Raw genomic sequence first — 17,364 nt, forward strand, 5'->3', positions numbered from 1 at the left:
GATAAAGTGGTTTTAATAAACTAAGTAGGTAAGTATCACCTCCCTAACGTTATTCCGTGTTCACAGGGTCCACTTACCAAACTTGAAGATTTTAACAGGTCCAGTTTTTACAGAAGCGACTCCCTGTCTGACTTTCTAACCCGCAAAAGGAAAACTAGCCCAATATAAGTAAGTATAATTGGGCAGTATCCTAGGTCAAATATAAATTATGAAATTCTGATTACTAAATAAAGACAAATGTGAAAGTGGCAAAAAACATTTCCTTTTTTCTATTTAACTTATTTATGAATTTTAATAAAGAGAAATATAATGATAAGTGCGACATGTTGTCACTTTTTTTATTACGTCACAGGTTGATTTTTCAAAATTCAATAGTAATTTTGTGTTATGACGTTCATTAAAAAGTAACTGGTACGACTAGTTGGAAAAAAGTCTATAGGCGCCTAGTGCCTATCGCGAGACATTTATTTGTTTCCAACGTATTTTAGAAATAACATACTCACGCTTTTTTCCCACCGGGGTAAGCAGAGACTATGGAATTCCATTTGCTTCGATCCTGACATACTCTTGCTACCTCCACATTCATCAATCGTATTTTAGAAATAAAATAAGGAATATTAAGGAGAATCCTTATTACTTTCTTTGCCTCTTGAAATCTCATTCAACTTTATAACCCAGTTTTATTTTGAAGTGAACTTAAGCCCTCCTTTCTTGAAACTTCGCGATGATGTGAAGATGAGAAGTTCTGAGCAGATACTTAGCTGGAGTAAAAGCACCTTTCGTACACATCCATACCACATTCGATGGATTAATACGAGATAAGTCAAGTTGTTATGAAAAGGGAGTATTTCGACTTCGCCAGCTACTGCCTGTACGGCCTCTGCGGTCCAGTATTTGAGCTTTGGGCTCACGATCCGAAAGTCCCGGGTTCGAATCCCGGTAGAGACATACCACAAAAATCACTTTGAAATCCTAGTTTGATTAGGACATTACAGGCTGATCACCTGATTGTCCGAAAGTAAGATGATACGTTTTCGAAATGCACGTTCAGCCCGGTTACTACTTACTGATGTAAGTAAGTAATCGTTACATGGGCCATGTCAGGGGCCTTTGGCGACTCACTAAGATGCATGTCTGTTTTCTATGAAATTAGAAGGTTAAACGAAGGCAATATTTTACAGCGCCAACTATTTTTTTTTTGGGAATGTAACATGGAAAGCAGCAATGCACAGGGTAACCTGGAAACTGACGGAGAGCAGCAGTAACTGTCAGTACTATTCAGAGGCAAAGGACAAGAGTCCTAGTACGGCTTTGAAATAGACTACTCTAAGCGCCATCCCATTCGCGTCAGACAGAGTACTGCGGGGCAAAAGGCAAGAGGGAAACCACTGCTCTATTTTTAAAAAGTAGCATGGAGGATGCTACACCGACAAGAGCGTGGCTCTTAAATTAGTGATGATGAGCCTGGAAAGTGGTAAGGATATAGCCGTGAGCTTATGTTACGTACGTTATGTAACGCCATAACTTAACCTACTTTCCTTACCGACTTTTCTTACGTAACCAGAATGATTCAGTAGAATATATTCTAATCTGTGTCTGGATCATAACAGACACACAAAAACATACATCAGACCTTTTGTTCTGTTAACGCTTGAACGGTCTAGACAAAACAATGAGCAAACGAGCAAACAATAAAAGACCGTTATTTCTACAAGCAGAAAAGATTGAAATATGGCCATTAGGTAGAGGAAATATTATTATATACGTATATTTATGACGAAAAACTGGTTAAGCGCGAATCAAATAAGTACATTGAGGGTTCAGTCTCTTTCTGCGCTAATCGGCTAATACAAGGGACAAAAGAGAAAATTGCTTTTGAAAATTAAATGCAAAAAAATGAAATAAATGAAAAAAAGCAAATAAAAATATATATAAAATAAATAAAAATATAAAAATGAAATATAAAATAATTAGCATGAATAACTATTTTTGTAAAAAAATGATATAATTATAGAATGATTTAACTTCATAAAGCGGTACTTTCTAGGTTTCTATTACCACTGTTAGAAAATCAACTAGGATACCTGCCCAAAAGCATTTTTAGTTCGCATCAAAAACTCTCCATTTACGTCATGACGGATAAAAAAGTTTATTTGACACACATCGTTACACAAATACAGAAATAAAATAAAAATATATATGTAAGTAAACAAACTGATTCCTGACCTCTCTAATACGGAACCCTCAACACGTAGCGCGAAAGATTTCGGATCTTCGCAGGATTGCCATCATTTAGGCTTACATCTCGTGTTATAAAACAAACAGATTAATGTAATTATATGTTATGTCGTGTTCGGGGTCGTTCCAATGAGTGATAAGATGAGGGATATAAGACGTGAGGAAACATAAGTACGGCACTATCGTAACAGTATATCTGTATAGTGTGGTACAAGACTGCCTAACGCGGTTTGTAAGTATAAAATATAAGCTCACGACTATATCACTCATCATTTTACATCATAGATAAATGAAATGAAACGAAGTAAAATTTATTCGCTCTAGAGTGGTACAAAAGATCTTAAATGTATATTATATCAAAAAAGTCCATCACTCAACCATACAGCGTGCGAAAAAAAAAAGAAAAACAACCACCAGCTAAAACGACCAGCGTCACACCTCCAGCAAAAATGCTTGTAAACAGTTTAAAATCATTTAAGAACAATTTTGATTTCACTACACACCGTAATCTTTGATTGTCGGTGCAGGTTGCATAATTATATTTTTATTTCGGATTTTTTTTAGTCAAATAATTTAAAATAATTTTGTATTGTGCGATAGTTTGATGACCCTTACAAGGTAAAAAAACCTATCATATATCACAATTGGAGTAGTCAGAGGTACATCAATCGTAAGATGAAATAGTTGGCCAGCTAGTTCCGCACATATGTAACAGATGGCGCCACATTCAATAATGCAGTCGTGAAACGCGATATCGAAAGTTTACACAGCGAGACGCATATATGCAACTGTCAACATGACACTAGTGGATCGTTGATCCCTAGTCACACTATCAACTTGTGACTAGCGGGGTACCCCGTCCGAGTTCGGTACCCCGAAAACATCCTTTGGCGGCAGCACATCCTCACCGCGAAAATAAGAACCTTAAATCTCCATTAGCAGTGTATTAGCCTAAGTTCAGTGTGCTAAGCCATACTAAAGCTGAGGACCCATCGGCAATCGCTAGATCCCAGTAATAGGTATACGCCTATAATAACATCAGCATGGAACGACCCACGGTGTTCGATAGTATCAATAAATATTGATTGCCGGCATATTGAAGCACAGACCAAGCTTTTGATGTGTATAGCATCCACAAAGACCCCATCTTAGCCAACCAGTTTTTTCGAGTGTTCCAAATATTTATTCTGATTCAGATTTTTCTAAATCACATACTTATAGAATTCATTATTTACTTTCCACGAGATTATTATTTGATTTACATAAGCATTAGCACACCCCAGACACTTCATACAACCAACCTCGTAAACACGGACACTACACATTGACGTTATCGTACACGCGCATCTGTGTGTGTGACGTGGGACACCATACGCTTGAAGACTAAAGCAAGACCGACGGGGAGTGAGATAAACCTAGCTCAACCGCTCCTGGGGAGCGGAGAGTCGCTGTTCCATACTATTACTCCTTATTCTATAGTCACGTACTCAAGAACCACAGAGATAGCGAAGAAAAGTACTATTCCTCTGACATTCCCGATCAAAGCTCTTTATAATGAACCAGCAGCAACTTATTATTTCGTGTCGACCAACTTTATTATCTGCGGCCAATAAAACGGAAAACAATATCCGATACAGTTAATAACCCTCATTGTGCCGGCGCCCTGCGACATAATAATACTGTTGATAATGGCTCGTTACCAGAACCGCAGTCAGGATAAAAAAAGTTTATTTCGCTAACGTTCAGGGGCTTAAGTCTGCTTTTTGGCTAATATTCTATTTACTAAAAAACATTTCCGAATTTATGAAATGCTGATTTGCAAACAGTTTTTACGCACGACGGCAAGCCACTCGCCGTAAACAGATTCGCCGTAGCGGGAATCGCCGTTCGGAGAGTCGCTGTCAATGCTACAATTCACTTGTGCCAGACACAAATCTTGGAAATTACGTGATATCAATTTCGTGATAACATGAATTTAAATTCATACAAGATCGCGAATCGGGAGTCTATATTTTTTTTTTTGACGTGACTTATTATAGATTTGCCGCAGATGGCATTAACTACTTGGCCGGAAGGGTCGGGATTCGAACTCGTGATACTACGATGTAAGTCGAGCATGCTCCGAAGGGCTATATTCATATAGTTCATTTCTTAAATCCAAATTAGGTACATGTTACAAAAACATTCAACGGTCTTTAAATATCAGTGCCCTGTTTATCAAAACTTACAAGTCTACACGTTCACAAGCTTCAAGCTATGCTACAAGTTACTCACAACTACGTGTAAATTACGTTTATCAAAAAAGTTGAGAGATTCTAAGATATATTTGTGAAATTAATATTGATATTTGTAACGTGTAATTTACATGTGTAGTTTAAATAAACATATTCTTGTAATAATGAAAATTTCCACAAGAATATTTCTAGAATTACAGGGCTTATAAGTTTTTAAACAGAGCACTGTGCTCTGTTTGATAAACAGAACACTTTTTTGTTCCTTATCAAAAATTTAATTTTTCATATTTTACAAGCGTCGTATGTGTCAGTATGAATACAGATTTAGTACCCATGAAATAAATATGGCGGCTCTTAAACATTTTATGATATTCTGATATTTTATACGCAGTAAGGATTCCAAAATGGTACTGAATATTTAATATTACCATTCAAGCACAATTTTATAATTATGTTTGGTTTTGAGATCTGATATTTTGGCAGCTGATCAAATTATAACAAGATTTTTGTTAGAAATTAACAGAATGCCTAGAAATACGTTGTAATAACTTTGAAAGAAAAACAGACTTTGATAAGTAAAAGAAGACACATACACAACTAACCAGTATGATATCTACACGTATAATCTGGAAACAGACTATAGGACCTAAATAAACAAACAAGGATGGAATATTAAATTTATCGCTATTCGAGTCTAATGGATTTCTTGTGTAACTCGCCTACTACGAGTACTGCGTTCGATAAACTATATTGCCTTCAGATGTGCTCTCATGAATTTTATATAAAAACCCTTATCAATAGGACAAGTATAGCTTCTCAAATAAACAAATGAAAAACGCTAAGGGCTCGCAAAACGTTTTTTTGAGTTCTCTCAAAAGTAATGAACCGAATAAAAAATTCTGAAAAACATTCTGAGCGAATAAAGTCCTTTCCGTCATGTGCGGAACTCATCATCATATGGAACTGCTTTTCGCTCCCATAGTTCCAATATCCCTGATTACCTACATGCATATTCTGAATTCAACTTTAATATTATTCGCTTAAAGAATATTGCTTTCGCTTCCTCTTAGATGCGCATTGGAGCATAAAAGCATTTACTCGCACTAAAATTTTAATACGCTTCCTCCTTGTTTACAGATATTCATTTTCCATTGCGAGCTTTTGTTGGAAGCCTACGTTGTTAGCTCGCGATAATTGAATAAAACCGTAAATGAATTTTAACCCTGGATGTTTGTGAAAATGATAAATTATGTTGTTAAAGATTCATGTATATAATGATCGGAAAAAAATCCAAAAATGCGCTTGCTAGGATTAAAACTTTCATTGTCACTCTCTGATGACCTTTTTTTTTTCACCTTTGACCTTTTTTTATCACACCCCGGACACTCCATACAAATATGTCATTCATACCGTCTGCCGCCTAACACGTAGGTGTGAGCGAGACAGATAGTTCGCGCCCTCCCCCTTACTCTTCGCAGCTTACAGCCATTTAAAACTAAAGCAGAGGGAGTGAGAACGGTGCCCGCTACGAATTGATGCAGGGCGGAGAGTTACCGTTATATATACGTAGATTATTTCATGTTTACGTGTAAAGAAAAGTAAAAATAACGGCTGTAACCAAATTGCAATTTTGCCAATATTAAAGGGCTAATTAATTACCATTCCAGTCTAGTTTATGACTATCGGTCCACGGTATCGCTTCACCGTGACATAATTATAGAATAAGAAAACGTATGGAAAGGCAACTCCCCTCTCCCCACCGCGGTTAACCTAAGTTTACCTCAGAACCCCCCCCCCCCCCTCCGGCCCCTCGGTCTTACTTTAGTCTTCATTCGTATGGGCGTCAGACGTCACACACACAGATGCGCATGTGCGATGACGTCAGTGTGCAGTGTCTGTGTAAAACGAGGTGTTTTGTATTAAGTGTCCGGGGTGAGACATAATCCCAGACAATGGCCTATAAAATCTAAGTGCCTATACCTACTCGGCTATCTAGCTTATCAGTCCATTAGCTACATAGCGTACACTACAGAAATAAACTTTCTGAATCTATCACTTCCAACCAACCAGTCATCTTTTCCTAAAATAACACACTGTCGAAAACCTTATTGATGTTCACAATTTATGCGCAAAGTATAAATCTTACGCGTCATATACAGGGTGTTAGTAACACCGAACCGATAACTAAGGGGGATATTTAGTTCATGATTCTCACTTGTTATCAAGCTGTTTTCCGTTGCAAAATTCATGACTTTTTGTGTATTTTAAATTATTTTCAATTCCATACTTTCGCGATGGAAAATTCCACTTGATATTAACTCAGAATCATGACCTAAATCATCCCCTTCAGTACTCGTTTCAATGTCACTTACACACCGTACAAATACGCACATCGTGCCCAAAACTGAAAACTCATCATGTTAAAGCTTTTTAAAATTATTTTCAGTGCCAAACTGATATTTAAACTGACGGAAAATTCCACTTGATACTAACCCAGAATCATGAGCTGAATCATGGCCCTTAGTATTCGCTACAGTGTTACGAACATCCTGTATATCGGCGTTGCCACATTGTATCCAGATACGTCGTATTTATGCTAGGTGGCTGTTTGATCCGGACGAGATCCTCCAATTCATTGCTTGGGGAAATAAAATGCAAGGATAACATCAATATTTATGACCGTCTATATTTCTTAAAGGCTCTCAAAGCAAGGGATGTTTGGACGATTTCTATCAAGGTTTGGACAACGTACCAAAACGCTGAACATAGGTTATCTTTATTTAATTATCCATGTTTTATTGATAACTTTTTTGAAGTTATAACTACAGGGTTGGATTACGCCCTAAGCTGTGGTAGCCCTCTACACCGGTTCCCAGATGGCATAGCCGAGCTGCATTGTGTGACGGAAGCGGCAGAGACTTGGTTAAGGGAGCTTAAGCTGGATATATGATCCACGCAGAATATTTTATTTTTGTCTGCCATACGCAATAATAAGGAGGTTAAACAGTGCACCGTGTGTGTACGAGTATCTTCAAAGTGTGTCAAGATCCTCGTATTCATTGCTTGGGGGAATAAAATAAATTATGTCAATATTTATGAGCGGCAATGTTTCTTGAAGGCTTTCGAAGCTTGTCGGAAGGATTCCGTTGCGCTCACTATGTTGTTTTTGGGTACAATTAACCTCGTTTTGAAGTTGGTTTGTATTTGGCTCAGTCAAAATGCTGATGATGAATACGGTCGTACGTGGAACAATAAGCTTACTTGGTAAAAACTTTTGTTAAGAAATCTTCTTCTTCGAGGTGGATTACCAACCACATCAACCCTGGTGTCAGGATTACTATTGAGCCGCCAAAGGCCCCTAACATGGCTCATATAAAGACTATTAACAGTAAATAGTAACCGGGACCAACGGCTTAACATGCATTCCGAAGCACGGATCTTTCTTTCGGACAATCAGGTGATCAACCTGTGATGTCCTATAACCAAACTAGGGATCACAAAGTGATTTTCGTGATGTGTCCCTACCGGGATTTGTACCCTTAAGAAATACTTAATGCCTAAAGGTTAAACATTATAATAATTTTATTTCAACGACTTTCAGCGACTCATGCTGACTTTGACTCACTACAACCTTTTTTTAGTGAATTGTGACTCTTGTCTTCTGATATCTCGTAGCTCTATTCACGCTTATTGCCTAGCGGAATTTGGGACAGTTTGAAAACTTATAACTTGATGGAAATAAAGTTACATCTTAAATTTTTCACACATCACTGAACGCCATTTTAAAATTTACGCCATTCTCAGGGGACGCCTCTAAATTCAAAATTTTCCCGACACGTTCGATCCGAACCCCGGGGAAATTCGAAATTTAAATTGAACGGGTTCTGTTCAGGCGGTTTGGGTCAAAATGGGTTAAACTTAGTACCATAAAACGACTATATTCCTGTGCTATAAAATAGTATAACCAGAACAGCAGGTTAACTTCATACAATGTCCAGATAAATGCACACATATTACTAATAAGCGCTCTTTCTTACTCTCTCTTTTTCTCTCCTCATAAACCCTTAGACTACTTAAAGGAGACTGAAACGATTTCATACATTCCTGGGTCAAGAGATGAAAACGGTGTGAATTTATAGGTCTAAACTTATCAGTCACACACTGAAAATTCTGTAACTTTTGTCAATCTGGGAGCTGAGGTAATGGAGCTTTAGCAAAAGTGAGGTTATGTCGCAATATTTAACTATCGAATGATTCCTGAAATGCAAAAGAAGTTCTTAATTGTTCGAACCTTTTCGTACAATTACGAAGTTATTGCGAATGGTTGAATTCCGACATTTTAAAGTTGCTGTTAAATTCCGAAAATATTTTTCGTGGATCATTTCTTTCAACCGTGATATTAATCCGATGGCAAACAATTTTTGGAAGCGAACGATAATACAGTTGGTTCTCATTTAACTTGGGGCGCTACGATGATTTTAAATTAAAGAAAGAAAGAAAGAAACATTTATTACTCCCGGACACCACACTTACTTACTTACTTTCGTAATCTTACTTTTGGCTACTTATTTTCGTAATCGTTTGCAACGTGACTAAGGATTTTTATTAATATAGCACACACTCGTGTTTAGGAAAACTCACAAAGAGAAAATTAAAAAGAAAAAATCTGACTAGGACGAAGGAGGAGACCCCGGTGGTGTAATAGTTAATACGCTCGTCCCGGCTTGGCAAGAGCTGCGGGTTTAAGTCCCGTCCAAGTCAGATTTTTTTCGATTTAGTTTTCACAACGTGGCTTACGCTGTTTAATTTGTTAACGTTATACACACTTGTATAGCGTTATCAATACAGGGGGGTTAAAATGGTCACATCGAAGCAAGAAAGCAATATTGCAATTTGACATATATGCGCATATAAATGTAAGTGCGCAATGCAAACAAATATCAAATAGCAATATTGCTTTTCGATGTGGCCATTTTAAACCCCCTGTTCTCTCGTTACTATGGTTAGATTTAGTTACAATATCTACTACATCCTATCTACAACTTTGTTTCTACCAATATTGAGTTGTATGGTCTTATAAGCCCGAACGGTATACATTTAGTACTTCTACGATCGATTTGAGGATACATGCAAGCTACGCTTTGTATTGCAACTATTTCAGTATTTATATTAAGTATAATTATAGTAACAGCCTCCGTGGTCTAGTGGTAAGAGCGTTAGGCTCACGATCTGGAGGTCCGGGTTCGATTCCCGATGGGGACATTGTCGAAATCACTTTGTGAGACTGTCCTTTGTTTGGTAAGGACTTTTCAGGCTTGAATCACCTGATTGTCCGAAAAAGTATGATGATTCCGTGCTTCGGAGGGCACGTTAAGCCGTTGGTTCCGGCTATTAGCCGTAAAAACACCTCCACCAACCCGCAATGGAGCAGCGTGGTGGAGTATGCTCCATACCCCCTCCGGTTGATTGAGGGGAGGCCTGTGCCCAGCAGTGGGACGTATGTAGGCAGTTTATGTTATGTATAATTATAGTTAGTTATTAAAGTGGCAAATATTGAGAGTTATTGCGGACAGAAGAAGCAAGGTGATTAAACACGTAATAAGTCACGACGAATTTATTAAAAACATCATACAAGGGTAAAAAAGGAAGGGGAAGACCAAGAAGAGCTTACACGGAACAGGTTATAGTGAAGGTGACCGTCGTATCTTATAAGGAAGGGAAAGAATTGGCCTTTGATAGACAAGAATAGAGAATGCTGCACGCACGCATAAGTATCATCATCATTAACTTCCCCACTGCTGGGGCACGGGCCTTCCCTATGGATGGATAGGGAGATCGGGCCTTAAACCACCACGCGGGCCCAGTGCGGATTGGTGGTTATTAACGACTGCTAATGCAGCCGGGACCAACGACTTAACGTGCCTTCCGAAGCACGGAGGAGCTCAAGATGAAAACTTTTTTTTTCTGTGGTCACCCATCCTATGACCGGCCTTTGCGAAAGTCGCTTAACTTCAACAATCGCAGACCGAGCGCGTTAACCGCTGCGCCACCGAGCTCCTCATAAGCTCCTCCGCATAAGTATAAGATAACAATATTAAAAACAAAACAACAGAAACTGCTTTTTTTATATTCTTATGGTCGTATCAAAATTAAACGTAAATGACTCACGTATCTCCCAACATCGATAGTTCGATCATCGATTAAGATTACTAAAATATGCCATACAGGATTTACAATGCTGAAAAGAGATTCTCATTTTAGTAACACAAACCAACGACTATATTCCAAAGGGGTAGTCAGAGGTACATTCATGGTAAGGTGAACTAAGTACCCACGAGTCACCGAGCTTTCTGTTAGACCAACAGGGTAGGTGGTGAGCCATATAGAGGAGGTATAACAGTCGAGCCCGTTGTGTTAGTGAAAATCACAGTCAGTTCGTCTTCAATTTAATAGTATAACTATTTGTAACCATCAGCCATCAGGACAAAACTACTTCATCATCTAGGAACTCGGCATTGTACTAAACACAAGATATTAGTTTAGTCCTTTGTCTAGGAATATCTCGGACTTCAGGAGCTTCGAACAAACAGCAACAACAGGCGCTAAAGCTGTGAGCAGACACAAAATTCTTCCGCATCATACACGCTATCAAAATTTTCAATTTCATATTATAATAGTGTAGATTCCAAGTAGTTAATGCCATCTGCGGAAAATCTACAATAAGTCACGTCAAAAAAATAATAAAAAAATAATCAGTATCGCAAAAAGTCTTTTACTAAACGTCATAACACGAAATTACTATCAAATTTTTATGAAAATACAACATGTGACGTCAAAGAAAAACGTGACAAAATGGCGCACTTCTTAATACATCTTTCTTATGAAAAAATCATAAATAAGTTAAATAGAAGAAAGAAAATCTTTTTGTCGCCTTTCGATCTCTCTTTATTTAGTAGTCCTAACACTACCCAATTATAATCTCTATCACAGAATAGACATGGACGACTTTCGTTTTATTGATTTGAAAAAAAAACCAATGCCATCATCAAAATTAATTCGGCGTGTGATGTCACTGGATGGAATCCGATTTTTCCAAAAAAAGAACACTAAAATCTAGATTATAATATCTACTGTGTATTATTCCAAAACTGATTATTCTGGAGTGTAGTCTAGCTTTACAGCTAGTTGTTTACAGTCTAGAGTGGGTTGTATTAGTTGTAACTTGTAACTAAATGTATTGAAATGTCTGTTTACTGATATTGAAATAGAAGCGTTTAATTATAATAATCCACTAGGTGAGTGGGTACATAATACAATCATTCGTTCGTTTAATACTATACTAATTCGTTGTTTCTATGCGGATAGGTGCGATTAAAAAACAAACAATACAAACTTGCAAGAAAAAACAACTTACAGTTTACAAATAGGTCAAAATAAGTACCATAGGCGACCTTATCGATAAATAGCAATATCTTCCAGGCAACGCTATTTGTGAGTTTGAATTCATGTTTGGATCGCAGATAATCGAATTCACATGGTTTCCAGGATTTGTGCCCCAGAAATGACAATAGGCTCGCTACTTATTTATTATATAATAAACTGCCTAATACGTCCCACTGCTGGGCACAGGCCTCCCCTCAATCAACCGGAGGGGGTATGGAGCATACTCCACCACGCTGCTCCAGTGCGGGTTGGTGGAGGTGTTTTTACGGCTAATAGCCGGGACCAACGGCTTAACGTGCCCTCCGAAGCACGGAATCATCTTACTTTTTCAGACAATCAGGTGATTCAAGCCTGAAAAGTCCTTACCAAACAAAGGACAGTCTCACAAAGTGATTTCGACAATGTCCCCATCGGGAATTGAACCCGGACCTCCAGATCGTGAGCCTAACGCTCTAACCACTAGACCACGGAGGCTGTTTATTAGCTAGCAATGCGTGGGTTTACTCAGCCTGCCTACCTCTTCAAGGATAAAGGCGTGATGCTGTGTTACGATATGTCCTTTCTAACATGACGGATCATAAAAGCGATTGGCTGAACATATGTCGGGACACCGTAAAAAGTGGTTACAAGTTGGTTTCTGATTGCTTGTAGTTCTGCCCGCCCCATTAGGGATTACAAGCGTGAGTTTATGTATGTTATGTATTACATCTCTAAACGATGTTGCTAATAGCTTTAAGATATTAGGTCCTTTACACACGGCGACTTTTTGCAGTGATACTCTGGCGAATCAGTCTCGGTAGAGCTCCGATGAAAACGCAAAGCGTTAATATTTTACACACACGCGCGCGCGTTTTTAAAAGTAGCTATACAAACGCGATGCCATAGTGATGCAGCTGTTCCTTCCACTATACCCCCGCGTCCGTTGATTTAGTATACAGGGTGTTAGTGACATCGTAACAAATACTGAGGGGGATTTTGACTATGACTCTGAGTAAATATCAAGTGGAATTTTCGTCGCAAAATTCATGATATTTTTCTTGTTTTTTTTTCTAATTATTTTAAATTCTATACTTTCGCGATTAAAAATTCCACTTGATATTAATTCAGAATAATGAGCAGAATAATCCCCCTTAGTATTCGTTATGATGTCACTTACACCCTGTACAAGTGCGTACAGGTCCGTACTAGTGTGTACAAGTGCAGGGCAGCATACTAGTGCATGAAATGTTAGAGTTTTTAATATTATTTTCGGTTCAAACTTCTGTGGCGGAAAATTCCACTTGATATCAACTCAGAATGATGGGCTGAATCATCCCTCAAAGTTTTCGTTACGATGTCATTAACACCCTATAAAAGTTACTGAAGTAATTCCGCGTCTGCAAAGCTTTTTACGTGCGTCTGCATCGATGCAAACACGATACTACATCGATACTGCATCGCGACTGTTTGAAAAAGTTTGTTTACAGCAGGTGTAGCTAACTCACGGAATATAAGAAAGACAATGGAAAGGCCCTAACGTGCAATTGGTAAGAGAACCGCTGTCGCCGGTTCAACCCTGCTTTCTTTTACTACTACTCCTGCAAAATAACTACGATAGCTCTACTTCTTCTCAATCCGCAATTTACATTTTATATGATAGGTACGCTGCAATTTTATAATTACTTTTTGTAAGGTACTGCATACAAGAGTATTTTTTGATAAATAGCTGATCATACTACGGTTATAAGGAGGGATCTCATTGCATGATAGTCGACATTTGATTTTTTGCCCTGCGTGTTATTATAATGCACAAGACGACCTTTTAATATTCGTACTATCGCGGAGCTCCGTGCGTCGTAAAGTTTGCGATCGAGTGGAGTGCAAAGTTTAAGTACCCTTTGCTCATACTTGTATGGCGCGCGTTTCGCGCTCACTTGGCCCTTCCAACCTCTTTCTTCTTCTATTCCGTGAGCAGACTGCTGTCAAACGCGCGCTTAGATCACTGCAAAATGTAGCAGTGTATAAACGCTGTTAGATCCTAAAAGCAAGCACTTGTAACAAGCAAACTGTTTGCGTTGCAGAGTGGATTGTATGTAAACTGAACGATCTGTCCGACTATCTAAACATAAACCAATTAGGCTGTATTTACAGCAGACGATATAATATGTTCACTACACATCGTATCTGAGTAAACTCGTACAATGACTCGACAAATGGGGAGCGCTGAAGGCTCTCACTAGGTACAACGTCTAAGACAACAGGGCCCAGGGCGTCGTCTAACGGGAAAATATTTGAAAGAATTAATCGACCCTAGCAAGTCGATAGCGATAAGTGCTGATTGAGGAAAATCGTCGACCACGCCGGCGGGGTCGGTATCGGGGTCCCAGGTAATCTATTCGTAGATTCACACATTTCAGTTACCATCCACTTTCCAATGCTAAACACGAAAGGATAAGTGGAGGCTTTTTGATAACTCGAAAATTCTTGGGTACTTAATGAGATTTGCATAAAGTTACCGTGTCGGGAGCATAAATTAGGCAAAAACTTGGCTTTACTGCCGCACCCTTCAGCCGTTTTATTAATAAAGCCTAAGGTCAAGAGAACTGAAGTTATTTAACGTCTTGAAAATCTGATTCTTGTTCATTCGAAAATAAGTAAAGTAAAATTTATTTTCAAAATCTTTCGCATACATTTATCACATTTGCTTTATGGAATCAGTTAACAAACCAATCCCATTGGCTCAATTATCACGTCACAATGCGGGAATCATTTTGTTGCATCAAATATTGATGACAATCTCTTTTGAGATTTTTGTTTATACAAAAATATATTTATTTAGTAAGTATGTAAGACAGTTACAGTCGCTATATATATATAAATTATATATAAAACGTGTCATCCGCCTACTACATTCTCAGTAATATGACGTAAGACATAATTCATATCGAGCGTTTATTGACAAAATAAAACCTCAAACTTAAGTTACCTATATAAGTGCGTAACAAACGAAACACTAAGACATAAATAAACAACAATATTGAAGCAGTCATTGACTCGAAGATATCTAACTTACCATTTGAAAGGAATCAGAAATCTCTCAAGATCACTACTTGAGTGTGTTGTAATGGAATACTTCCACATATAAGGGAAAATAGGGGAAATTGAAGCATCCCACAATAGAATTTAGCTTCGGGGGCACAGCTAAAGAGATTAGGTAGGTATGTAGTCAATAGCCCAAGTAGCATTGGCGAGTCTAAAAAGGGGATATTAGATATCTAATAGAATGCGATTTGATTGTCTACCTCTAGAGTAAAATATCCCTCAAGTTATCTTCAAGAACGCTTATAGATAGCCTCTAGCCAAGTGGGCACAACCTTGTAGCTATTCATAAGAAGGAGTTAAGAACGCACGAATAGATAGAGTTAAGAGTTGAAAATTTTCAAAGTCTAAAGGCGTACTTCTAGAGTCTTTCTAAACTGTTTATAGACCACAATGTGCACTAGTAGATAGTCTATAGATAATGTTAAGAGCTAAACAGAAATCTTTGCATGTGAAGTTTTAAGACCAAATTTTCTTAACATTAACAGCTTTAAGATATTTTTTATTTGAAATAGACAACGATTCATAATGGCGCAGATCTCACAAGAGTAAAAGTTAATATTACAACATGGCGTTACAAATTTCTAAATTCCTATTTATTTACCGCTTATACGGGCTGATACTGTCACCTAGACATGAAAAACCTAATGCGGATGAAAGTCTCTCGTGGAATTTGTGTAAAACTCTCTTAAAATAAGAGCGCCCGTTTTAAATGTAATATTTAATTAATAATTTACCAAATAAAAAAATATTTTGTAAAAATAATATTTTTTAAATAAGATTTAAATGCTTTAACCATTTATTTCATTCATAATATAGTATTTTAAAACGTGTAGAATGATTTATTAGACATAATTTATTCATAAAAACACGAATAAATAGTTCGTTATAATAATGTAAAAAAGTATCAAGCAATAAAAATGGCGTCTAGTTAAAATTGTCTAGAAAATCGATTCCTTTAGAACAAACATTCTAAAGAATTATCTGTAGTATGGCTCTAGATAATGACAAGACTATTTGTACTTGTTACATACTAAACTTACTAGTCGAAGAAAAAACAGGTTTATGAGTGATTTAAGATTGCCTATAAACTGTCATTTTTGTATACTGTTTTATCTTCTCGGAGTATTTCTAGACATTCATCAGAGAACTGTATTTTTTACGTTGTGAACAATTATGGATGGAATTGTGCAGAAGCAATCGATTGCATTAATTGACGAGGGAAAGTAAAATATTTTTATTTGTAAACAATGCGAAATATAATCTTAAGTCTTTAGATCTTTCGTTAAATTCAGTCTAGTATGGTTTAAAGAAGGCGATAAAATGTATGAGTGGTATTACATCTATCCAAAAATGCTCAGACGATAACCTCTTGAATATAAACATAGTTACTTTGTTTTTAACTCCCGTGGAGACACTTCGTGCGTATGCGTAACCCTATGATATTAGCGTCAAAACGATATTGAATTCTCTTTTATAAATAAACCTACCATTTGTAACATTTTTCAAATTTTTGTGTTCATCATTATCCACCTTAGGATTTTGTATCATAAGTGGCTGCAAATAGTTTCTTGATTTGTAGTTCTGCCTACCCCTTCAGGGAATACGGGCGTGAGTTTATGTATGTATGTTTTTTAATATTTTTTTTTATTTAAATATAAAGAAATTTAATGATAGACGTTCTGTACGTTTTTCTACCTCTTAGGTGAAATTTATTATTGGACTTACTTGCAATATTAGAGATTCCTAGAGTTTTAGTTTTTTCAAATCTAGCATATTTCTTTTTTTTTACTGGTATATAATGACGATGACACAGGCCCGTTATTTTGTCCTGATATTATTCATTTTGCAAAATAGAACTCGCTATTGCAAAATAGAATTCACCTTATCCGTGCGGCGACGGAGAAAGAATACGATTGTCGCCGCCCCCTCTTCCAGTGGGTGTCGTAAGAGTTGACTAAGGGTAATTCCAAACATAACACCTCTTTTAGCAGGTGGTAGACCCCGCCACCTGGTTAGCTACCACCCTCCCGCCGGAGCCAGGCGACAAGCCACTTGCTGCGTTCCGTTTGTGCGCGGGAGTACCAGTGCCTTTGGGGGATGTAAGGGTATCAGTTGTGTTGCTTAGAACCGATTTGGTTCCTTAAGCGACGTCAGGCCGGGAAGCTCCCTCTGGAGGGTAGTGGGATTCGAGGCACGGTCTTGCCGGTGGCCGACCGCAGGTAGTTGGGGGCCCTGTGGTATTCCGTCAATCAGCACACGACCCCAAAATGATTTGTGACCGCAGTGCAGTAATAATAAGGTCGCTTTTTCTAAACTTCATTTTTGTGCATTTCTTTTGTCTATGGTGGTGGTTTGGTGGTTTGTCCAT

At 37.7% G+C, this 17,364-nt stretch overlaps 1 long non-coding RNA gene across 1 annotated transcript in view; it reads left to right on the forward strand.

Moving 5' to 3' along the window:
- The first annotated feature begins 1,488 nt into the window (after positions 1-1,488).
- The window catches only part of LOC126366688 (uncharacterized), a 207,547-nt gene continuing 191,671 nt past the window's right edge, over positions 1,489-17,364 (forward strand). The window contains exon 1 of the long non-coding RNA XR_007566382.1: positions 1,489-1,498. This is a non-coding gene — a long non-coding RNA (uncharacterized LOC126366688). The remainder of the gene's footprint in view (positions 1,499-17,364) is intronic.

This window comes from Pectinophora gossypiella, chromosome 5, assembly GCF_024362695.1.
Source record: "Pectinophora gossypiella chromosome 5, ilPecGoss1.1, whole genome shotgun sequence".
NCBI classification, from domain to species: Eukaryota; Metazoa; Arthropoda; class Insecta; order Lepidoptera; family Gelechiidae; genus Pectinophora; species Pectinophora gossypiella.